This window comes from Balaenoptera physalus (assembly GCF_965194825.1).
Source record: "Balaenoptera physalus genome assembly, chromosome: 4".
Taxonomy (NCBI): domain Eukaryota; kingdom Metazoa; phylum Chordata; class Mammalia; order Artiodactyla; family Balaenopteridae; genus Balaenoptera; species Balaenoptera physalus.
The window spans coordinates 40,642,099-40,667,854 of NC_138891.1; the positions used below are offsets into that span (position 1 = coordinate 40,642,099).

At 39.0% G+C, this 25,756-nt stretch overlaps 1 pseudogene across 1 annotated transcript; it reads left to right on the forward strand.

Moving 5' to 3' along the window:
* The first annotated feature begins 19,732 nt into the window (after positions 1–19,732).
* Positions 19,733–21,594, forward strand: LOC309660444 (SERPINE1 mRNA-binding protein 1 pseudogene; annotated as a pseudogene). The gene has a single exon. The product of its transcript is annotated as an SERPINE1 mRNA-binding protein 1 pseudogene (transcript).
* Positions 21,595–25,756: the final 4,162 nt, after the last annotated feature.

Consider the following 25,756-nt stretch of genomic DNA (forward strand, 5'->3'; position numbering starts at 1 on the left):
GATAGTACATAAATAAATGGATATGGCCGTTCTCCAGTAAAGATGTGTTTATGAAAACAGGCTGGATTTGCTCTTCGGGCCATAGTTCACTGACCCTTGCCCTAGAATCTAGGATCTGAAGCAATGGCTTTCAAATGTTTTTGAGTATAAGTCACAGAAAGCACATATTTTACCTTCCTACCTGGTATATACACATATATAATTGAAATAAAAATTTCATGAAACTCTCCTTATCTTTCTACTTTTGATATGCTCTAAACTATTCTATTCTGTTTTGTTCCATCCTATTCCATTCCCTTTTATTCCGTTCCATTCCATTTTGTCTCATTAAAACATGCTAGTCCTGACTGACTAATTTGATTTCATGACCCACTAAAGGTTGCAACCCACCAGTTTGAATGACAGTGTCCTGATGGGGCTGACCCCACTGAATGGTCCAGGAGTGGGCTGTGGCAGTCAGCACATTCTGTTTGTTTCTACCCCTGGGCCCTTCTCCCATCCAGTCAGCTAGGTATTCTGAGTTTATTTCCTTAGGGAAGGAATGGTCTACTGGTCTGCTTTGAGAAAAGAGTCAATTCTTGGATTTTGGCATACAATCTAATTAAATGCAAAATTTAAAGACAAGTTCTGACCAGGAAAATACTTTGCAGGGCCCAGTGCAAAATGACATTGTGAGGTTCTTTGTTAAAAAAACAAGTTTCTTGATGACAACAGCAGAGCATTAAGCCAAGTGTGGAGCCCTTATAAGCACCAGGCCCTGTGTGGCTGCACAGGTCCCATACACATTAAGCCATCTCTGTGTGGAGACAACATGGTGAGTTAGACAAAAACTCATTGCCAAGCTGGGAGGAAGGAGTGAAAGGAGAGGATGTGAGGGGAGAGAGGAGAGGATGAAGGGTCTGGGCATGGAGTGATGTGTGGATCTGAATTGATTCAAGTCTCCTAGCTTCCATTGGGCACTTCTGTGAGTGGAGCCTGAGTCAGTGCTCTGGGATCCAGTCTCTATCTGGGTGAACACCATGCTTTCCCTGCATGGCTCAGCTGTGGGAGTTGCTGTTTCTGCAGTATCAGATGGAGACTTCCCTTCTGCAGTAACCGTGTGTCACCGTTGGCCTTGGCCATGTAGCAGGAGAGATGCCCATGTGAGCTGGAGGTATGGCTTGGTCCTCCTCTCACTTATCACTTGTTGGCAACAGCTCTCTAACATTCCTGGTTGCTACTGAACCCTGAGATGCAGAAGGTGCCCTGCTCACCTAGAGGAGTGGTGCCTGTGTTTGGATGGGTGGGATCTGTATTAGTTTGCCAGGGTGTCCGTAGGAAGGTACCACAGGCTAGGTGGCTTGAATAACAGAGATATATTGCCTCACAGTTCTGGATGCCAGAAGCCCAAGATCAGGGTGTTGGCAGGGCTGGCTTCCTTCTGAGGGCTTTGAGGAAGAATTTGGTCCATGCTGCTCATCTGGCTTCTGGTGGTTCGTTGGCAGTCTTGGGCATTCCTTGGCTTCTGCTGCATCAGTCCCATCTGCCTTCGTCTTCACATGACGTTCTCCCTGTGTGCAGGTGTGTGTCCAAATTTCTTCTTTTTATAAGGACACCAGTCAAATTGGATTAGGGGCTCACCCTACTCTGCTATGACCTCATCTTAACTAATTATTACCTGCAATGACCCTATTTCTAAATATAGTCACTTTCTGAGGTGCTGTGTGCTAGGACATTAGTGTATCAGTTTTGGGGGGCGGGGACACAATTCAACCTGTAAAAGGGCCAAAAGAAACGAGCTTGTCTTTCTCCCGAGCTACCACAATAGTGAAACATACCTCTATCAACACTTAGAACAGTAACCCCAAGAGGGGCTGTGGCTATGGTTTATGTGCCCAGCAGTTACTTGTAACCTTCCTTTCCTTGCCCACTTCCCACTGCAGAGGCTGGTATTACCCAGATTCTCAGCTTCCCCTTGCAGTTAGGGGTGGCTGTATGACCTAGTTCTGGCTAGTGACATGTAACGGGTGGTCTCTGGGAAAGGTTTTCTTCCCAGGTGAAAGGAGAGAGAGGCCAGTGGAGAGAGATTTTTTTTTTTCTGCTCTTGGAATGTTCCTGTGTGAGACTTATGCTTGATGCTGCTCTAGTTTTCTGCCACCATGAGGGAAAGGTCAGCAGAATCACAGAGCTTCACACCCAGCACTGTGAGCTGCCTAAGTCCTGGACCAAATAAGGAAAGTCTTCCTCTGTACTGTGTGATATGTGAGGTATTTAAATGTCTGTATTGTATTAAGACAGTGTTGGCTGGGTATTGCCACTTGCAGCCAACAACATGCCAACTTCTATAGAAGTTCTGCAAAAAATGGTTAAATAGATTAAGGAAAATGTTGCATATTATCATTTCTCTCAAAGCATTATAGTGCATGAAAACAAATCAAAGGCTTTACGAAGTTCTGTTAACCCGTGTTTCCTAAATATTTGTAACTATGAGGCTTCTCTCATCCATCCTCTCCTTCTCCCTCTCCCTCCCCCTCCCTCCCTCCCTCTCCTATGACATCTATTGATGTAACCATTGTCTTTTTTAGTATAACAGATCTTGATGGAGCTCAGTTTGGTTAAAAGTATGATATCAGATATGCTCAAGCTCTTTACCAAAGCCAAAGTTTCTGACTTTTTAATGCTCCCCATACCACCTCTGTAAATTACCACCTCCAGCCCATCCCTCTTCTGAGAACGGCAGCTCACTGCCCCCACCCCACTGTGCCTCAAGGAACAGATTGGCCCCCAACTCGGGGGGCTGACTTCACTGAGGAGCTCCTCGTGCCCCTTGGGTGATCTTCCTAGATGAAGCAGTGACCTCTCGCCAACTCATTTACCACCTCTCTCTGCTTCTCTCAGAGACAAGCAGAAAAATGTGGGAGCCAGAGGCTGCACTTAAACTGTCAGCTACAGAAAAGCCATTGTCGCCCTGGAGCTAGCGGAGACTAAATTCGGGGAGAATGTATGTGCTTCCTCTCCGGGAGACAGAATGGAGCAGATGGCCTATTAGCCAGAAAGGAGTTTCATTAGCATCAGCTGAAACAACTACAGAAAAGCAGCTTTGGTGAAAACCACTTGCAGCTTCCAGGGGGGGCTTAGTTGCTTGCATACAAAATGCCTACAATTTCCTATCTTATGCTTTGTCATTTCTGGGCTAGCAAGGTGGAGAGTGAAGACAGCTTACAGTGCTTTATGTTTGTATTATGTTACACGTGTACAACTTTGTTTTCATCTGTTCCCTAGGGACAGTTCTCTTTGCTATGCCCTTGTCACAGAGAGGAAAATCTACCTTTTTTTTCACCCCCTAAGACTACCAAGATTAGAATTTGCCTCTTGTGAATTGCTTAGTTCATTGAAGGGGTACCTTCACAGAGGCAAATATCTTAATAACTGCAGAATGAAATTCACACACCTCGCACAACAAGACACACTGAGTAATGGATAGCGACTCTTGATTTTAGACCAACCAGACACTAATGCCAGGCCTCTTACATGTGATTTTTCAGGAAGTGACTTGAATTTCCTAAACCTCTCTGTCCTCATGTGTAAAGTGGGAATGATAGTATCTGTCCTGACCACTCTGTATCATTGTTGTGCGGATTCCATGGAGAAGGCTGAGCTACTCATCTTATTTATTCTTGTATCTTTAGCATTGGGTTTGTTCCCTGGCATGTGGTAAATATTTAATAAATGAATATTGAATGAAAGGAGAAATGAATGTGTAAGGGTTACTGTTTCCTATGGCACTTCCAAATCTTATCCCTAGCATGTATAGAAGTTTGCAATTATAGATGTAGTTGTTTGGTTTGTGAAATTACTTGTTTAATATTTTGATTTGACACTTGCTTAACTATAAAATCACATACAAATATAATAACAGTAACAACAATAATACTAATATTATTTTTTTTATTTTAACACAGATTATCCAGAATCTAGATAATTAATTAAAATAGAAGTTAAAAGATTGCAGATTCCTTCTCTCCTGTTGTAGTCAGATGTTTGTCATAGTGCAGACCCAGACCAATTCATGCCTTCTTTCCTTTCATAGCCCTCTCTGTTTATGTACAGTATATGGAATTTACAGTGTGTATAAAAGCTTCCAGAGGTTAGGTTCAGAAGATAGTAGGGATAACAGAGTAACTGTTAGGATACACAACTTCATACTTTTGAATGATCATGAAAAGAAAGTAGTGGCAATATTTCTTATTGACATGAAGGTGGAGGTTCTTGCCTTTTGTTTATTAAGGTACATACTGAGCAAATATATACACTAAGCACCTTCTAGGCCAGGCAGAGTGCTGGTTGTGGGGAGAAAATGGTGAGCAATACAGATACTCTTGCTTCCTATAAAGCGTAGAGTCTAGTGGGGGGATAAATACTAAACACTATTTGTACAAATAAGTCTATACGTATAAATTATACAAATATACATTATATTATATCCAGTATACATATAAGACACATATGCTAGGAAGGCTATTTAAATAGTGCAATTAGAAATGATAAGAGAGGGGCTTCCCTGGTGGCGCAGTGGTTGAGAATCTGCCTGCCAATGCAGGGGACATGGGTTCGAGCACTGGTCTGGGAAGATCCCACATGCCACGGAGCAACTGGGCCCGTGAGCCACAATTACTGAGCCTGCGCGTCTGGAGCCTGTGCTCTGCAACAAGAGAGGCCGCGATGGTGAGAGGCCCGCGCACCGCGATGAAGAGTGGTCCCCACTTGCCACAACTAGAGAAAGCCCTCGCACAGAAACGAAGACCAACACAGCCATAAATAAATAAATAAAAGAACGTGAATTTCTTAAAAAAAAAAAAAAAAGAAATGATAAGAGAAAGAGAGATTTAGGTTAGGGGCAGAGAGGGCTTCTATCAAAGAGTAGAATAAGCTGAGACCTAAATGATGAGTAGATGAAGCAGGTAAAGAAGAGGGATAAGGGCGGGAGAGTGCAAAGGCCCCGAGGCGGCCACATGACCTGCAGCATAGAGAGCAGGTGACACATGGTAGAGGTAAGTCTGGAGAGGTGAGCAGGACCAGGTGATGCAGAGCTTTGTATCAAAGTGAAGGATTTTAGTGGTTTTTTTTTTTTTACATAGTTTTCCCCCAGCTTTATTGAGATAAAATTGGCATATAACATTGTGTAAGTTTAAGGTGTACAATGCGATGATTTGATACACATATATATTGTGAAATGATTACCACAATAAGGTTAGTTACACATCACCTCACATAATTACCTTCTTTTCTGGTGAGAACATTAAAGATCTACTCTCCCAGCAACTTTTAAACATATAATACAGTAATGTTAATTATAGTCACCATGCTACACATTAGAGCCCTAGAACTTACTCGTCTTATATCTGGAAGTTTGTATACTTTGACCAACATCTCCCCATTTCCCCCACCTCCCAGAACCTGGTAACCACTATACTACTCTCTTTTTCTATAAGTATGGCTTTTTCAGCCTCCACGTATAAGTGAGATCATAAAGTTTTTGTCTCTCTCTGTCTACCTTATTTCACTTAGCATAGTGTCCTCAGGGTCCATTCATGTTGTCATGAATGGCAGGATTTCGTTCTTTTTTATGGTTGAGTAATATTCCATTGTATGTATGTATGTGTATGTATATATATATATATACCACATTTTCTTTATCCATTCATCTGTTGGTGGACACTTAGGTGGCTTCCATGTCTTGGCTATTGTGAATAACGCTGCAATGAACATGGGAGTGCAGAAATCGTTTTGAAATACTAATTTCATTTCCTTTGGATATATACCCAGAACTGGAATTGCTGGATCATATGGTACTCCTATTTTTAATTTTTTGAAGAACCTCCATACTGTTTTCCACACTGGAATTGGTACATCAATTTACATTCCCACCAACAGTGTACAAGGGTTCTCTTTTCTCCACATCCTCACCAACACTTATTATTTGTTGTCTTTTTGATAATAGCCATTCTCAAAGGTGTGAGATGATATCTCATTGTGGTTTTATCTTAACTGCAATGAGAACCTGTTGAACAGTTTTACATTTTTTAAAGATTGTGTTGACTGATGTGTGGAGAATGAATTAGGGTCAAGTGAGAGTGAACAGTTCAGAGGTTATTGTTGTAAATCAGACAAGGGATGGTGGTGTTTTGGAGGAGACAGGTGAAGGTGGAGAAAAATGGAGGAATTGGAAACACTTCGGAGGAAGTGTCTCTAAGTCTTGTTGAGGAATTGGGCATTTGGACATTGGAGGAGATGATGGACCATGGAAGACAATAGATTTTGGGTCTGAGAAATTGGTTGGATGGAGGAGCTACTGGATGAGAAGTGATTTGATGGGAAGATTTAGAAATATGAACTCAGGATAACCTTTCTTTCTTTTTTTTAAAAATTAAGGCTTTATTTTTTTTTAGAGCAGTTTCAGGTTCACAGCAAAATTGAAGAGAAGGTACAGAGATTTCCCATATACCCCCTGATGCTACACATGCATGGCCTCCACAGTTTTGAACATCCCCCACCAGAGTGGTACATTTGTTGCAGTTGGTGAACCTACACTGACACAGCATAATCACCCAAAGTTCATAATTTACATTAGGGTTCACTCTTGGTGTTGTACAGTTTATGGGTTTGGACAAATGTATAATGACATATATCCATCATTAGCATACAGAGTATTTTCAGAGTATGTCCTAAAAATTCTCTGTGTTCTGCCTATTCATCCCCTGCTACCCTCCTCTCTGTCCCCATTTCCACCCCCACTGCCAGCTCCTGGCAACCACTGATCTTTATACTGTGTCCGTAGTTTTACTTTTTCCGGAATGTCGTATAGTTGGAATCATACAGTATGTAGCTTTTCAGATTGGTTTCTTTCACTTAGAAATATGCACTTAAGGTTCCCCCATGTTTTTCATGACTTGATAGTTCATTTCTTTTTATCACTGAATAACATTCCATTATCTGGATGTACCACAGTTTGTTTATCCATTCACCTACTGAGGAACATCTTGGTTACTTCCAAGTTTTGGTAATTATGAATAAATCTGCTATAAACATCCATGTGCAGGTTTTTGTGTGGACATAAGTTTTCAACTCATTTAGGTAAATACCAAGGAGCATGATTGTTGTATCATATGGTAATAGTATGTTTAATTTTGTAAGAAATCATCAAACAGTCTTCCAAAGTGGCTGTAGCATTTTGTATTCCCACCAGCAACGAGAGAGTTCCTGTTGCTCCACATGCTTGTCAGCATTTGGTGTTGTCAGTGTTCTGGATTTTGACCACTCTAATAGGTATGTAGTAGTATTGCTTTAATTTGCATTTCCCTGATGACATATGAGGTGAAGCATATTTTTATATGCTTATTTGCCATCTGTATATTGTCTTTGGTGAGGTGTCTGTTAAAGCCTTTGACCTAGTTTTTTTTTTTTTTTTAACATCTTTATTGGAGTATAATTGCCTTGCAATGTTGCGTTAGTTTCTGCTGTATAACAAAGTGAATCAGCTATATGTATACATATATCCCCATATCCCCTCCCTCTTGCATCTCCCTCTCATCCTCCTTATCCCACCCCTTTAGGTGGTCACAAAGCACCGAGCTGATCTCCCTGTGCTATGCGGCTACTTCCCACTAGCTAGCTATTTTACATTTGATAGTGTATATATGTCAATGCCACTCTCTCACCTTGTCCCAGCTTACCCTTCCCCCTCCCCATGTCCTCAACTCCATTCTTTATGTCTGCACCTTTATTCTTGTCCTGTCCCTAGGTTCTTCAGAACCATTTTTTTTTTTTTTTGGCCTAGTTTTTAATTGGGTTTTTTGTTTTCTTATTGTTGAGTTTTAAGAGTTCCTTGTATATTTTGGATAACAGTCCTTTATCAGATACGTATTTTGCAATTGTATTCTCTCAGTCTGTGGCTTACCTTCTTGTTCTCTTGACATTATCATTCTCAGTGCAGAAGTTTTTACTTTTAATGAAATCCATCTTATCAATTATTTATTTCATGGATCCTGCCTTGGTGTTGTATCTAAAAGTTATCACTATACCCAAGATCATCTAGGCTTTTTCCTATGTTCTCTTCTAGGAGTTTTATAGTTTTGCATTTTACATTTAGGTTTGTGATTCATTTTGAGTTAATTTTTGTGAAGGGTGTGAGATCTGTCTAGGTTAATTATTTTGAATGTGGATGTCCAGTTGTTCCAGCACCATTTGTTGAAAAGATTACCTTTGCTCCATTGTATTGCCTCTGCTCCTTTGTTGATTATATTTATGGAGATCTATATCTGGGCTCTCTGTTCCATTCCATGGATCTATTCCTCTATTATTTTACCAGTTCCACACTGTCATGATTACTATAACTTTATAGTAAGTTGTGAAGTCAGGTAGTGCCAGTCTTCCATCTTTGTTCTTCTTCAATATTGTGTTGGCTATTCTGGGTTTTTGCCTTTTTATATAAACTTTAGAATCAGTTTGTCAATATCCACAAAATAACTTGCTGGGATTTTGATTGGAATTGTATTGAATCTATAGATCAAGTTGGGAAGAAATGACATTTTGACAAGTTGAGTCTTCCTATTCATGAGTATGGAAGTATATCCTTTCTTTAATATTTAGAAACATATCTGGATTGTTTTTCAGATTCAATTTCTCATATTTTCTAAGCAGCTGCAGACTATATTTATTGAGAAGGGAAATTTACATTTTATTTTTAAAAACAAACTTGTTTATTGGTTATGTTATGTTTGTTAGTACTTGTGATGCAGATCTTGAAACAGATAGGACTATATTAACTACCACACATTCAATCTGTTGAGCTATGTCAAGAGAAGTGTGGGGAAATCAGTTACATTTCATAATGAAAGCAAGTCTACTTGGCATTGACAGAGTTGCTGGTTAGATTTCTCATGTTCTGAGAGATAAAGAGCAATTAAAGTGAAAATTTCTATTTACCCCTTCAGAATGTAAGGAAAATCATTAAGAGCCAATCATTTTGGAAGATTTTTCACAGTGGGAGGAAAGGTTGAAGGCAGATTAAGTGTTCAGACCTGCCAGAATCATTCAACAGAATCTTTCCATACTTGGCAACATTAAGCAAATGCCAATGGACTCCATTCATATAAGGAATATGGTACTTATTCCTTAGCTTTTGAAAGGGGCTCACAGCCCCTTTCAGTTCCACTAAAATGTTTACTTTGATGAAGAATGGTTTATTTTAATTCCTAGGCTTATGGAATTAAATAATAAGCACCTAAGATTAGTGCTTATTTTCTTGGTAGGGATAAAATACATATTCTTATGTTTCATAGAAGATTTTAAAAGATTTTACTTGAACAAAACCCATCTAACTATTTAGTGTTGGGGGCAAAGTGATAGATTCAAGAGATATCTTAAAGAGAATCAGGTAACTTCATTTCTTTGCTTGAAGTGTTAATCTGAATCAAATGACATTGAAACACATTGCTAATCATACACTGAAATGTCAAAATTGGATACCAATCACCAGAAATTCCAATATCAACATATTTTGGATCATTTAGTGAGTATATTCCAAGTTTCCCATTTGTGGATTATATGTCAAAACAGTTCCAAAATATCAAGCTTAAGATCTACTCTTCACCTATTGTTTATGCAATGCAAAAGTTAAATCATTGTGTAAAATATTACGTTGCTTTAATATTCAGTAGGGAGATATTGAGAATGCCATGCACATTTAAAATCTCTTAAATTATTTGACATATGAAAATCCATCTGTGTTACTATTTATATAAAAAAGCTTTTCCTAGTTCCTTGGCAGTAGCAATTAAGCTTCATTTTTCATGTCAAAGCTTAATAATCACAAAATATGATGCTTGTACTCAATAAATTTACTTATGAAGAATACTGAATCCTCCTTGATCAATTAATTATCTTTGAAACCCTCCTCCATGGAATTTAGAAATTTCAGATTTATAAAAGGCTATTTAAGAAATAATAAGGTTAGGACAGAAAGAAAGGGAATAAAGTTGTAGGATGTTAAGCCAAGGTTAAAAATAGTTTTGCAATTCATCAGTCCTTTATTGAGAGTAAGCAGAGGTGATTATACTCAGAAATGAGAGACAATATTTATTTCATTTATTATCGTTACCTGGATATATTTGTTTCCAAGAGTTGCTGTAATAAGGTACTGCAACCGGGTGTCTTAAAACAACAAAAATTTATTCCTCCACAGTTGTGGAGGTCAGAAGTCTTAAATCAGGGTGTTGGCAGGGTTAGTTCCTTCCTGAAGACTCTAGGAGAGGATCCTTCCTTGCTTCTTCCAGCTTCTGGTGGATTCAGGTGTTCCTTGACTTGTGGTAATAAAACTCAAACCTCTGCCTCCATCTGTACAGGGCTTCTCTCCTGTGTTTCTCCTCTTCTGTCTGTGTTTTCGTTTCTTATAAAACACTTGTCATTGAATTTAGAGTCTACCTGGTTAATCCAAGATGATCTCATCTAGAGATTCCTTACTTAATTACAGCTGTAAAGACCATTTTTCCAAATAAGGTCACATTCGCAGGTTCTGGGACTTCAGACTTAGAGATATCGTTTTGGGGCCACAACTCAACCCACTGCAATTGATTAAGAGCATCTTATAAATGTTAATTTTTTGGTTTTGATAATTGTACTAAGATGCTAATATTAGGAAATCTGTGTGTGTTATTTTCACAACTTTCTGGTAAGTCTAAAATTATTTCAAAATGGAAAGTTAAAAAAAAAAAAGAAATAAAGGTCCTTGAACCTCACTTCAAACTTACTGAATCCCAGTCGCCAGGGGGAGGAGATGTGCATTTAATGTTAATAAATGCTCCAGATAATCCTTATGTAGACTCAGAAATTATAATTCCCCTTTTAGAGAAAAGAAATACAGCATAAAATAAGTGCCTTTTTTGTCCAGCATTGGTTACAGGAGATTTATAGGTCACAATTCAGTATATGGTTTTTACAGATGAAAGTGGATAATGCCCCTACCAGAGTTTGCATGGTGGCCCTGGGTTTGTCTAAGAGCTTGTCTAAGACTAAAACTCCAATGCTGCAACATATTTGAGTTTAACTCCTTTATAAGTGTTCGTTATTTTAGAAGTGCTAGAATCTACTCCATAATCTCTTGTGCAGTGACTTGTGCTTACTTTGTTTCATGTCATGACCACTGATTGATTGTTTTTGAGGTGGGATTTCAACCATTATAGAGAGAAGTGTGATTCTGCTTTACTCTAGTTCCCTAATGGTAAAATTTTCAGTTAGGATGTTTTGAACTGCAGCCTGTCTGGTACTTAGTCCTTTCAACAACCTGATTCACTGATTATTGCAATGATTGCTTCTGCAAAGTTCCTAGTTGGAAAGTGAAAGAGTTTAAAACTCAGCCAGCTGCTTTGTGAATTTGATATTAACTGATGATCAACTGATGTTTTTATTTGAATAACTGAATTTCTGTGTGTCAATCGACGGGTAGTTCTGGTGTCTGCAAGCTAAGCTTTAACCTGCTCCAAAGGTGCGCACCATCTAAGTACACTGCCCATTTACAACCACCTTAAAAAGGCCTTGTCCACAGAAATAGAGACACAGAGGTAGAGAACAAATGTATGGACACCAAGGGGGGAAAGCAGGGGGTGGGAGGAACTGGGAGATTGGGATTGACATATATACACTAATGTGTATAAAACAGATAACTAATGAGAACCTGCTGTATAGCACAGGGAACTCCACTTCACTGTACAGTAGAAACAACACAACATTGTAAAAAAACTATACCTCCCCCGCCCAAAAAAAAGAAAAGATCTCTGACAAACTTATGGTTACTAGGGGGGAAGGGTGGGGTGGAGGGGTAGATTGCGAGTGTGGGATTGACATGTACACACTACTATATTTAAAATAGATAACCAACAAGGACCTACTATATAGCACAGGGAACTCTGCTCAATATTTTGTAATAACCTAAATGGGAAAAGAATTTGAAAAAGAATAGGTGTATGTATATGTGTAACTGAATCACTTTGTTGTGTGCTGAAACTAATACATTGTTAATCAGCTATGCCCCAATATGAAATAAAACTTTTTAAAAAACTCTAAAAAAAAAAAAAAAAAAAAAAAAAAAAAGAAGACCTTGTCCAGAAGAACAGATAACACAACAGATGTGGTCGTGGTCACTCCACAAAGCCCTTTCCAATTCCTGGATGAGACCACCAAGGGGAGGAACCTCTGCATCTGTGTAGACTGATGTGGGAAAACTGGCCAGAGAAAGCATATAAATACTAAAAAGCTTCCAGTACTACATCAAGGAATAAAGTGAAAGAAGGGAATAAGGTAATTTTGCCTGTGTAGAGATGTGTGGATGCATTTTCTTTATGGAGCATGAGTTTAGTACCCAGCTAGAGTCTTGCAAGTGAGGAGAATACATGCAATTAGAATAGTAGATATGAAAGGGGGTCTGGTAGAGAGAAAGAGAGAGGGAGAAAAATTAGGGTAAAAGAAAGCAGGGAAGAGATGAATCCTCCTGAGTCAGCCTGAGATAAACTTAAGACCTTCAACTGTATGCACCTTTGAACCCTGTTCTTAAATTTCAGCCATAGGTTCATTACTTACTGATATATTTGATCTATTTGATCACTTCTAATATCCCAGCTTGACATGTTAGTTGTTTTAAATTGCTAGGACCCAAAGTTAAATCCTGTGTTTGAAGAAAACCAGCAGAAGACTTCATAATTCTCCTCCTGGTACTTAAATGCTAATCATGAATTCTGCACTCCAACGCAGATTATAGGTAACAGTATTTTACTCACATATAATATGCTGATGTTGAGCCTTCTTCCCTTGATGTTTATGAGCCCGGAGTTGGTGGTGTCAAAGTCTTTTCCACAGTAACAGCCTAGGATACTACTAGGAGAAACTTATGGGGATGTCTGTTAAAAACTTCACTTTTCAGTACCCATTACAAAATGATGATGAGTACTAATTTAGGATTGAAATTAGATTATGTTAACATTTTAACATTTTGGTTATGAATGATTACTTTTATATTTTGAATCACCTCACATTAAATGTCATTTTCTATTTATTCATTCTTGTAGCACCCCTCCCCTCCTTTCTACCTGTCATAGTACTTTGCATATGGTAGGTGTTCCAATAAATATTGATAAATGTTTAGTAAAAAAACCAAAAAACAAAAAAACAGTGGTAGTAGAAAATTTTTGAAAAGTTTCTCCTACTACAAAAAGATCATATTTTTACGGAAAGAACAAGCAATTTGCTTTTAGATAGTCATAAAACTAACATTTACTATGAACTTATTACATTCCAGATTACATTGTCCCTAGGCAACAATGATGAATGGGACCTGGTCCTTGAGCTTACAGTCAAGTTAGGGAGATGGCCGGAAGTACAGACCTGTCACCAACTATGGTGCTACTTACATATGTCTCCAATTTGCTCAGTTAATGCACTCTCCCCACTTCCTAGGATAAGTGTGGGCTTTCCGTGTTACTACCTGTTCAAGACCCCCTGCCCCTATGGCCTTATGGATTTTCTGGAGTGTGGGGAGGTTCGATGGGATGAGAACCAAGTAATGTCTGCTGGTATGGGGGTACTGGGCAGTTGAGGGTGAGGTGAGGAGAAGGAGGGGAGAGGAGAAGGACATTCTCTCTGGTGCAGAAGAGGGATCAGGTGGTATGGACCTTGGGTGCAGGACATGGGAGGCTCTCCTTGAAGATGAAAGTTGAGCTGTCCTTGGGCAATGACTCAGTTCCAACATGACTTCCATTGGTTCTCAGGCCTCAGAGACCCCAGCTCTTTCCATCTCCTTTGCCCCAGTTGCTCCCCTTTCACCTAGTCCTCTTGAGTCCTGCCCTTCCCTCTGCCATACAAATTCTCCTCTATTCTCTTCTTCCATAACAGAACTTATTGGCAAGACATCTCCTACCCCCCGAGTTTTTCCTAAAACTTCCCAAGGTCAGGAATCAAACCTTCAAAGGGACTATATTTCCTTTCATTCTTCAACTGCAGCAAAAGAGAAGACAGAACATTTCCATTTCCATATTAAAACAGATTAGTACATTGATAATCACACACTTAGACACAAATAATTATGGTAAGAACCCAGTGAGCTTTAGTGGAGACAGATGGAAAAGTCCATGAGGGCAAAGAGGAGGGAGCCAGAGGTGAGTGCAGCCTTCCCTGGGGGAATGATATTGGAGCTGGGTCTTGGCAGATGTGTGGGATATTGAGAGAGAATTCCAGGTGGAAAATAGACTTACATGGAGCCTCAGAGGAAAGAGCTTTGGGCAGCCTGGGGTGGATTCTGTGGGGGAATGGTGGGTGCTGAGGCAGAGTGGCTCTGGAAGAGCCAGATTGTGATCAGCTATGTAAGATGTGCTAGGGAGTTGGGTCTTGACCTTCCAGGCAATGGGAAACTATTACCTAAATCTCACAGAGGCACCCATTCCTGCCCTCCCTCTAAATCAGTCTAGATGTTAATAGCATTCCTTAGCCTCACAATAAATTTGCGGTCATCCTGCCAACTTGGGCTCACCCCGAGAATCTAGTGAGCAGCTGTCATCTAGTAAATGAACCACACGTTTAGCAGGAAAGGCTCTGCGTCCTCTCATTCCTCCCAGCCTGTCTAGTTAGTCAATACTTGTATATCAACAGAGAGCTGAAGAAAAAGAAGGGAAGATAAATTAAAGTTGTTGAGTAAGATGGAATCTTCAGATTCATGGAGGCCTTAGAGGGAAAAGCGAAGTCTAATCGACATTTCTTATCCTCTTGGTTTGGCTCAGGTGATGAATGAAAATGAATTGATGGAAACAGATGACAAGGCCTGGTGCTCACAGATTGATGAACTCCTGCCATGCTTGTCCGCTCACTTTCCTGAAAAATGAGGAGTTGGCTTCACTTTTTCCTTTGTTTTCCTCTTGCTGTCAAATCATTTTAAAAAATCATTAAAAAAATGGATTAGACTTATCACTTGTCCTGCCATGTTGGTCAAGACAGTAAGTTTAAATCCAAAAATAGTTTTAAGATTTAAGTAATCCATTTAGAAGTAATGCTAAAAAGGTTAAAATTTACCAGGAAAGACATACAAACATTAAACTTTTACCCTTTTAGGATATCAACTGGGGGGATATTTATCCTTTCAGGTCTCACTTTATCTACACAGTTTCTGTCTTGAAACCATCCTGGAGCCTTGCAGGCCTGACCTGATGTATTTACTGTGGTGAAGCTTCTGTAAATCTCATCTGCTGATGGGCACAGCCGGCAATGGCCTAGGTGAGTTATTATGTATGTGAGAGTGAAAATGAACTGCTCACTTGAAGGGCACAAATGTTGGGAGTTACCTGAGGGCATTTTGAAAATGGCAAGTGTCTGTAACTGTGATTTCAAAAAGGACATCTCATTTAATTAAAGGCAATAGGCATCACATTAAAGTTGTAAATCATGTGCATGGAATTTCATTTAGAATTCTGGCTGAAATTTCATTTAGGGTATTTACCTGGACATTTGAATCTGGGTGGCGTGAGAGATGCCTCTAGAGTCTATTTTTAAAGGCAGTAAGCCATCCGCATCCATTTTAGTAACTCCTAAACTTTCCTGACAGAACTTCTCTCCAGCCTTCCCTCTGCTGTTGATTTCTCCTTCTGATGGCTGGGGGCCAGGTGCTGTCAATGTTAGGGTGAAGGCAGACATGTAGTCGACTAAGGGCCATCATTGGTGGTGGTGGGTACGAAGCCTAGGGGTAAAGAAAGAGGTATTGCTGTTTCTGTTTTTCTTTTTTTCCTTTTCCCTTCCATTTCCTTTCCTTTCTTCTTTCTTTTTTTCTGTCCTCTGCCACTTCAAAAACAACATTTATCAAATAGAGTGAGGGAGACCTGATTTGTAATTCACGTAAATTCATGATGGTTTTGTGGGCCTTGGGAAGCTGAGATTCACAGATTGCACTAAGGTCTTTTACTAGAAAGGGTAGGCAATTGCTGTGGTGGGGGAGTGGTGTCATTGCAGGTTCTGCCCTTATTTAGAATCCTGGCATCTTAGAATCTCACATGCCTGGGCTCACATTTGCCATTTGGATTCAGTAATTTTGAGTGGGTGAGCCCAGAAATCTGATTTTAAGCAGACATTCCAGGTGATTATTTTTTAATAGAATGTTTATTTATTAAAATTTTTATTATCATAGAAAAATTCAAGTAGCCACAAAAATAAGTTGAGTAATGAACTTCCATGTATCCATGACCCACTTCCATCAATTATCAATATTTTTCATTTCATTTATGTACCCATTAAAAATTTTAAAACCAATCCAGACAGTAGGTTATTTCATGAGTAAATATTTAACTATTCATCTCCAACAACTGTTTTTGTTTGTACCTACGACTATGGCATGTCATACCCAACAAAATTAGTAATTCTATAATATCAATTAATACTCAATCCATTTTCAAATTTTTCTATGTCAAAAATGCCTTTCTGTGGTTGGCTTGTTTAAATCTATTCAAACTAGGGTTTTACATTGCAGTTGGATGGTCTTTGTCATAAATCTGTTTATTCTGTGTGACTCCCTAGTTTTTTAAGACATTGATTTGTTAGAGACCTTCTCCAAATTTAATGTGCATGTGAATCACCTGTGGATCTTGTTTAACTGTTTATGCTGACTCAGCAGATCTGAGTTAGGTCTGAGATTCTACATTTCTAACCATCTTTCAGGTGATGCTGAAGCTGCTGAGGGCTGGGGAGACAGGGGGCCATACTTTGAGTAGCAAGGCTATAAGAATATCCCACATTCTGGATTTGGCTGAGTCCACCCCTTGGTGTTGTAGAATTTGTTCTAACGCCTGTGTTGTCTGTAAATGGGAGTTAGATTTTAGATATAGAGGCTTGATTTAGATTCAGTTTCAATTTTTAAAAATTTGGCAAGAATTTTTTAGTACTTGAAGTCATCTACTTCTTATTGTATCATATATTTTATCATAGAAAGAGACATGCAATGTTCTATTATTCCATTTTTAGTGATGCCAAGGTTGATTAATGGGTTAACTCAGAAGTGATTCTGATTCAGAAATTCCATGAATGACAAAATGAGAAACTGCCTTGAAATAAGATTTTGGTTAAAAATGGCGGCAATATCTTCTGTTTATTATGTGCTTATTATGTGTCAGGCACTATTTTAAGTATTTAAATATATTAAATTACTTCATTCTAACAATAACCCTAGGAGTTAGGTACTATTATTAGTTCCCCATTTAAAATAGGGAAACTGAGTCTTGGAGGAGATGTTAACTAACTTGCCCAAGATCACACAGCTAGTAGCTGGCAAAGCAGGATTCATACCTAAGCAGTTGGGTGCTATTTGCTGCCTATCAATTAAAATACGAAAGTCTTGGGGGTGAGGGTAACTATTGTTTATACCACCTGACCTGACTAGTTGGTCCATTTATATTCTGCAATCTGGTATCAATTTATACACATTCATATAAACAGATTCCCCTTGTCTTTTCCAGAGTAGGTTTTGATAAGGGGGGAGGAGAAAGATGGCAGTGAAGTTGGAAGTGGAAGAATAAATGGGAAAGAATTAAGCAAGAGGGTAGGAGAAGCAGAGAGGAAAGGGGGACACTCAGTGCTGGGAAGGATAGGATATAGGTCACGTCTACCTAATTCAAATCTGTTGATAGCTCAGACCATGCCCTGACCTGCTGTGTAAATTAGCCAACTGCAAAGTTAGAGGGAACACAGTCCACACAAGACCACTCTTACTTCTGGAATTAACTGTGAGTTTGGAGGGAGTTCCAAAACCACCCTCATGTTTGATAACTTTCTAAAGGGACTCACAGAACCCACTGAAACCATACTTTCATTTATGGTTTATTACAGGGAAGGTTACAGATTAAAATCAGCCAAGGGAAAAGATGCACAGGGAGGGCAGAGTCCAGGAAAAGAACCCAACATGGAACTTGGGTCATCCTCTCTCCATGGAGTCAGGATAGCATTATTCTTCTGGCATCCATGTGTGATAATACACATGGAGTAGGGAAGCTCACATGAGTCTCGACATTCAGAGTTTTCAGGGGCTTCCATGATGCAGGTATGATTGATTGCTCACAGGGTTGGTCTCAGTCTCTGATCTTCAGCCCTTCTGGAAGTTGACTAGCACCACTGATACCAAAGCCCCAATCCTAAAGCGTAGTGTTAATACCTAATGTGGCCAGCCTCCACCCTGTGGCTACCTGGTGTGGCCACCACTTACTCAAAATCACATTGTTGGGTTATCCTACGTGATCCAAGGCCAAGGCGAACAAAGATACTCCTATGAGACATGACATTCTAAGGGCTTAGAGATTATATCCCAGAATCCAAGGGCAAAGGGCAGACCTCTTTTAACCTCTTTTTGAGCAAGGTTAAATTTTTTACTATACACCTATCATTATAGCAGGAGAGGAGGCCATAACCTGCTCTCCAGGGATACCACTTGGGGTTCCTCAGGAGCCAGTTTATCCTCCTTAGGGAGTGAAAGACCATTCTTAGGCTTGTTCCAGAGTTAACCTAACACATGTGGGTGGGGAGAAGATGAGCCGTGTGAGAGGAAGGATTTTCCTTCTTTGTGTCCCCATTCTGTTAGCACGTTAGGCAAGTGGTGCATGTAAACATTGGGTGAACATTGCATATTCTACATTTAATAAGTTAATTTTTCTCAGAGGGCCTGAGATACTAAGCCAAAGAAAACCAATGCCATAGTTGATCTTAGCAAATGTGATGAAAAGAAATGATTAGGCTTGAGTTGAGGGATTATAAAATTAATGGACATTGTGGAATCTTAGTTTCCTACTGAACCCTCAGAAAAGTGGTGATGTTGATTTTACAACTGGAATTAAAAAGAACTCAAGGTCATTTAACTCTTCCTCTTGCCTACTAGAACTTCACTTAATCATCTCAGGCAGACAGCAACCTCTCCTAATTTCAGAAACTCTCAGGGGAATCTGTTAGATGGGGTTCTTTGTCACCCTATCAGAGATAACTGCAAAAATGTGCATTAACCATAGGCCATTGAGCAGATACTCCACTGCCTGCTAGGGTAGTAGCATTTCGGCACCCAGATGGAAAGTTTTATCCTAAGCATCTGCCTTTGACCAGCGGAGGGAGCTTTGATGATGGATCCTTATCAGCAGAAACATTGTTTTACTCATCTGCATTCTCAATGCCCAGCCCAGGGCCTGGCAATCAATAGACATTGCCTGAGAGCCTTCAAAAGGAACCCTGAACATAATGGTTCCTATGTAAAGACCTACTGTGTCCAGGTTAACCTTAATTTGGAAAACTCTTTTTAAAAACGTATTTTATTAATTACTTAAGTAATCCAGACTATGCAGAAAAAAAAAAACAAATGGACAAAGTTAAAACAAAACAGAAAGCCTGTCATGGCATAAAATGTTGGGAAATAGTAGTTTTAATTTGTTCTCAAGGTGCTGAAGTATCACTGAAATAATAGCCAATTGAGGGGCTGACGGGAAGAAAAAGAGGAGAGAATGAAAAAATTAATAACATAATGAACATAATAGAATTATTAATAAAACTTATTAGCTTAATTAGATTAAAATAACAATTATTATTTATTTATTTTTAGTTCTAAGAAACCTATTAAGTGATAGGGCATTTTAGCCTTCTTGGTACTTTTATTTAAAAAAAAAATTTTTGGCCTGGCGCCGGAAGAGAGGACGGCCCCCCTCTCTCGGCCTGGCCATCTTGTGGGAAGAGCTGAAGCAGGCGCTCTTGGCTCAGCGCGGCCCGCTGCAATCCGTGGAGGAACGCGCCGCCGAGCCACCATCATGCCTGGGCACTTACAGGAAGGCTTCGGCTGCGTGGTCACCAACCGATTCGACCAGTTATTTGACGACGAATCGGACCCCTTCGAGGTGTTGAAGGCCGCAGAGAACAAGAAAAAAGAAGCCGGCGGGGGCGGCGTTGGGGGCCCTGGGGCCAAGAGCGCAGCTGAGGCCGCAGCCCAGACAAACTCCAACGTGGCGGGCAAATAGCTGCGTAAAGAGTCCCAGAAAGACCGCAAGAACCCGCTGCCCCCCAACGTCGGCGTGGTTGACAAGAAGGAGGAGACGCAGCCGCCCGTGGCGCTTAAGAAAGAAGGAATAAGACGCGTTGGAAGAAGACCTGATCAGCAACTTCAGGGTGAAGGGAAGATAATTGATAGGAGACCAGAAAGGCGACCACCTCGTGAAAGACGATTCAAAAAGCCACTTGAAGAAAAGGGTGAATGAGGAGAATTTTCAGTTGATAGACCGATTATTGACCGGCCTATCCGAGGCCGTGGTGGTCTTGGAAGAGGTCGAGGAGGTCGTGGACGAGGAATGGGCCAGGGAGATGGCTTTGATTCTCGTGGCAAACGTGAATTTGATAGGCGTAGTGGAAGTGATAGATCTTCTTTTTCACATTACAGTGGCCTGAAGCATGAGGACAAGGGTGGAGGTAGCGGATCTCACAACTGGGGAACTGTCAAAGATGAATTAACAGAGTCCCCCAAATACATTCAGAAACCAATATCTTATAATTGCAGTGACTTGGAGCAATCAAATGTGACCGAGGAAACACCTGAAGGTGAAGAACATCCAGTTGTGGACACTGAAAATAAGGAGAATGAAGTTGAAGAAGTAAAGGAGGAAGGCCCAAAAGAAATGACTTTGGATGAGTGGAAGGCTATTCAAAACAAGGACCGGGCAAAAGTAGAATTTAATATCAGAAAACCAAATGAAGGTGCTGATGGGCAGTGGAAGAAGGGATTTGTTCTTCATAAGTCAAAGAGTGAAGAGGCTCATGCTGAAGACTCGGTTATGGATCACCATTTCCGGAAGCCAGCAAATGATATAACATCTCAGCTGGAGATCAATTTTGGAGACCTTGGCCGCCCAGGACGTGGTGGCAGGGGAGGACGAGGCGGCCGTGGGCGTGGTGGACGTCCAAACAGTGGCATCAGGACTGACAAGTCAAGTGCTTCTGCTCCTGATGTGGATGACCCAGAGGCATTCCCAGCTCTGGCTTAACTGGATGCCATAAGACAACCCTGGTTCCTTGTGGACCCTCTTCTTTGAGGCTTGCATGCTTAAGGATCCCAAACGACTAAGAAATTAAAAAAAAAAAAAAGACTGTCTTTCATACCATTCACACCTAAAGACTGAATTTTATCTGTTTTGAAAATGAACTTCTCCTGCTACACAGAAGTAACAATATGGTAGTCAGTTTTGTATTTAGTAAATGTATTGGTAGTGGGGATGTTTTCATAATTTTCAGAGATTATGCATTCTTCATGAATACTTTTGTATTGCTGCTTGCAAATATGCATTTCCAAACTTGAAATATAGGTGTGAACAGTGTGTACCAGTTTAAAGCTTTCACTTCATTTGTGTTTTTTAATTAAGGATTTAGATGTTCCCCCTATTACAAACTGGTTTTAAATATTGGACATAATAGCAGTTTTAATACCTGCTTTGCATTTTCACACATGGTCAACTGGGACATGTAAACTTTGATTGTCAAATTTTATGCTGTGTGGAATACTAACTACTTTATGTATTTTAACTTAGTTTTAATATTTTCATTTCTGGGGATAAGGTCTTTTTTCACTTCTCATGATAGCTGTTATATATGCTAAATCTTTATATACAGAAATATCAGTACTTGAACAAATTCAAAGCACATTGGTTTATTAACCCTTGCTCCTGCATGGTTCATTAGGTTCAATTTATAATTGATTCACAATTTCAATTACATTTACTTTTAAAATATGTCACTTTCTCATTTTAAAAACCAATCTAGACACCTTACTGGTGAAAGTTGTTTAAGCTACTTATTGTTGATAGACACATACTGTCAAGTGAAGTAGTTTTATGGGTGTTGGGTTTTTCCTCCTCCAATAGGGTGGGTGGAACAAGTTAATTTGGCTAATGCATAATATTTAAACTGCTCTGTAAAGTAAGTGGCCGCTCAGTATGATTTGTATGTGTGAAAGGTCCCAAATCAAAATTGTACATCCATAATCAACCCTTCAACCCTTGTTCTAAAGAAACCAAAGGGCACTGGTTAGTATGGTAAGGGGGGAGGTATGTTAATTTTTGGAATTTGGAAAGCAGACAGCTTTACTTTCTAAGGTTGGAACAGCAGCACCATCCATGAAATACAAACCAAAAATTTTACTGTTTCTGAATTTCCTATATTGCTATTCATTTTGGTCTTAAGTTGATAGATTCCACAGAAGGTGATAAGTATCTTTTACCTCTTCCTCCATTAGAAAATTAGGTTAATAATGGATTTCTTGATCGAGAGCATCACCACTGACTAAAACGTACATGGAGAGAATAATCAATAAACAGGCTTTCTAGGAAAAAATAAATAAATAAAAATAAAAACAAATTTTTATTGAAATATTTCACATGTAAATGAAATCATACAGTATTTTTCTTTCTTTGTCTGATTTATTTCACTTAGCATAGTACCCTCTAGATCCATCCATGCTGTTGCAAATGGCAAGATTTTTTTTATGGCTTAGTAGTATTCAATTCAATCTTTTTATGGCTTAGTAGTATTCATCTTCTTTATCCATTTGTCTATCTATGGACACTTAAGTTGCTTCCATATCTTGGCTATTGGAAATAATGCGGCAATGGACATTGGAGTGCATATACCTTTTTGAATTAGTGTTTTTTGTTTTCTTTGGGTAAATACCCAGGAGTGGAATTGCAGGATCATATGGTAGTTCTATTTTTATTTTTAATTAATTTTTTAATTTTTTATTTTTTGCTCTCTGAAATTTTATTCTTACATAACCGTAATTACTTACTAATGGATATATGTGCCTGTTGGGCACTACACAACTTTTTTAAAAAAATTTTATTGGGATATAATTGATTTACAATGTCATGTTAGTTTCAGGTGTACAGCAAAGTGAATCTGTTATATAAATACATTCATCCACTCTTTTTTAGATTCTTTTCCCATATAGGCCATTACAGAGTATTGAGTAGAGTTATCTGTGCTATACAGTAGGTCCTTATTAGTTATCTACTTTATATGTAGTAGTGTGCATGTGTCAATCCCAATCTTCCAATTTATCCCTCCCCCCTTATCCCCCAGTAACCATAAGTTTATTTTCTACATCTGTAGATTCCATATATAAGCAGTATATGATATTTGTCTTTCTCTGTCTGACTTACTTCACTCAGTACGAGAATCTCTAGGTCTATCCATGTTGCTGCAAATGACATTATCTTGTTCTTTTTTATGGCTGAGTAATGTTTCATTGTATATATGTACCACATCTTCTTTATCCATTCCTCTGTTGATGGACATTTAGGTTGCTTCCATGTCCTGGCTATTGTGAATAGTATTGCAATGAACATTGGGATGCATGTATCTTTTCAACTTATGGTTTTCTTTGGATATATGTCCAGCAGTGGGATTGCTGGATCATATGGTAGCTCTATTTTTAATTTTTGAGGAATCTCCATACTGTTTCCACAGTGGCTGCACTGGTTTACATTCCCACCAACAGTGCACAAGGTTCCCTTTTCTCCACGTCCTCGCCAATGCTTGTTATTTGTTGTCCTTTTGATGATAACCATTCTAAAATATGTGAGGTGATACTTCATTGTTGTTTTGATTTGTATCGCTGGTGGTTGTTGAGATTCTTTTCATGTATCTGTCGGCCATCTATATGTCTTCTTTGAAATAATGTCTATTCATATCCCCTCCCAATTTTTTAATTGGATTGTTTGTTTTTTTGATGTTGAGCTGTGTGAGTTCCCTATGTATTTTGGATATTAGCCTCTTATTAGATATATTGTTTAGAAATATCTTCTCCAATTCAGTAGGCTTCCTTTTCATTTTGTGGACAGTTTCCTTTGCTGTGCAAAAGCTTTTTAGTTTGTTATAGTCCCACTTGTTTATTAAAAATTTTTAAAACAGTTTTATTGACATATGATGTACATACCATACAGTCCACCCATTTAAAGCATTAAATTCACTGCTTTTTGATATTTACAGATAAGTGCAACTGTCACTGCACTCAGTTTTAGAATATTTTCATCACCTCAAACAGAAATTCTGTACCCTTTAATTACCATTCCCTTGTCTTCCCTTGCTTTCTCCAGCTCTAAGCAATCACTCATCTCTTTTCTGTCTCTGTAGATTTCCCTGTTTTGGCCATTTCATATGATTGGAAGCATATAACATGTGGTCTTCTGTATCTGACTTCTTTCACTTAGCATGAAGTCTTCAATATTTATTTGTGCTGTAGCATGTATCAATACTGTATTTGTATGGCTGCATAGTATTCCACTATAACACATTTGTATAACACATTTTGTTTTTTCTTTATCATCAGTTGATGGATATTTGGGTTGTTTCCATCTTGTGGCTATTATGAATAACATTGCAGAAAACATTCTTGTACAAGTTTTTGTGTGGACGTATGATTTCATTTCTCTTGGGTATATACCTGGGAGTGGAATTGCTGGGTCTTATGGTAACTCTATGTTTAATTGTTTGAGGAACAGCCAGACTATTTTCCAGAATGGCTGCACTATTTTACATTTCCACCAGTAGTGTATGAGGATTCTGATTTGTCCACATCCTTGCCAAAACTTATTTTCCATTAAAAAAAATTTTTTTTTCTTATTATAGCCATCCAAGTGGTTGTGAAGTGGTCTCTTATTGTGGTTTTGATTTTCATTTTCTTCATAACTAATGAGGTTGGGCATCTTTTCATGTGCTTATTGGCCATTTGTATATCTTCCTTGTAGAAATGTCTATTTTTTTATTTTTAATATTTGATTCTCCTTAAGCTTCACCTGAAAAATAAGGTTGTAATGCCTAGTTGTTAATAGAACTAAGTGAACTGGTACATATAACCATTTAGTTTGTGTCCAGCTCTTAATTAATGATTCTAATTATTGTCATCACTCACAACTCTGAACCTCTGTTTCTTCATCTCTGTTGTCCTGAAAAATCTGTGATATTTTTCCTGCTATACCACAATTATAATATAAAAGTAATCACTGGCATTTAACATTAAATCATATTCTGTGCTAAGTCCTAATGAATAGATTTATTTGATTCCTGCAAGCTGCAGTCTTGATATCTGATATTGACCCTCCCCAGCTTGAAGAGTTAATGAGAGTGAAATCGAGGACATCCTGGAATTCATTTGGAGGCACAGTGTGTAAACCTCAGATTCTACATGTTACAAGGATGGTATTAAAGGCCCGTAACTGGAATGTCACACCAAGAAACCTCAAGAATTAAATATAACAAGAGTTAAGTAAAACTGTAGTCATAGTTATAGATGGAAGAACAATGCCTAGCACAGCTAACTCTTGTAATAATAAGAATAATCACTTGCATAGCACTTACTTTGTGCCAAGGCCTGTTATAAGCTATATATAATACACTTATTTAATCTTTACACAAAATGTGGAGTAAATGAAATGAACAAATACTTAATTACTGCTTCCCCTGTGCCAGGCCCTGTGCTAGATGCCAAAAGGACAAAGCTTTTACTGTACACTGCAGTCCTTGAAAGAGGAAAGTGACATGGCTCAAATAATCCCATCAATGAATGTAGATTACACTGAGATGGGAGCCATGGAGGAATGGACATGGTGCCATGCAAATGCATGCTGGAGGGGGATTACTCTTCTGGGGAAGTAATAACTGAGCTGAGAGATGAAAGGAGTTCATTGGTTGG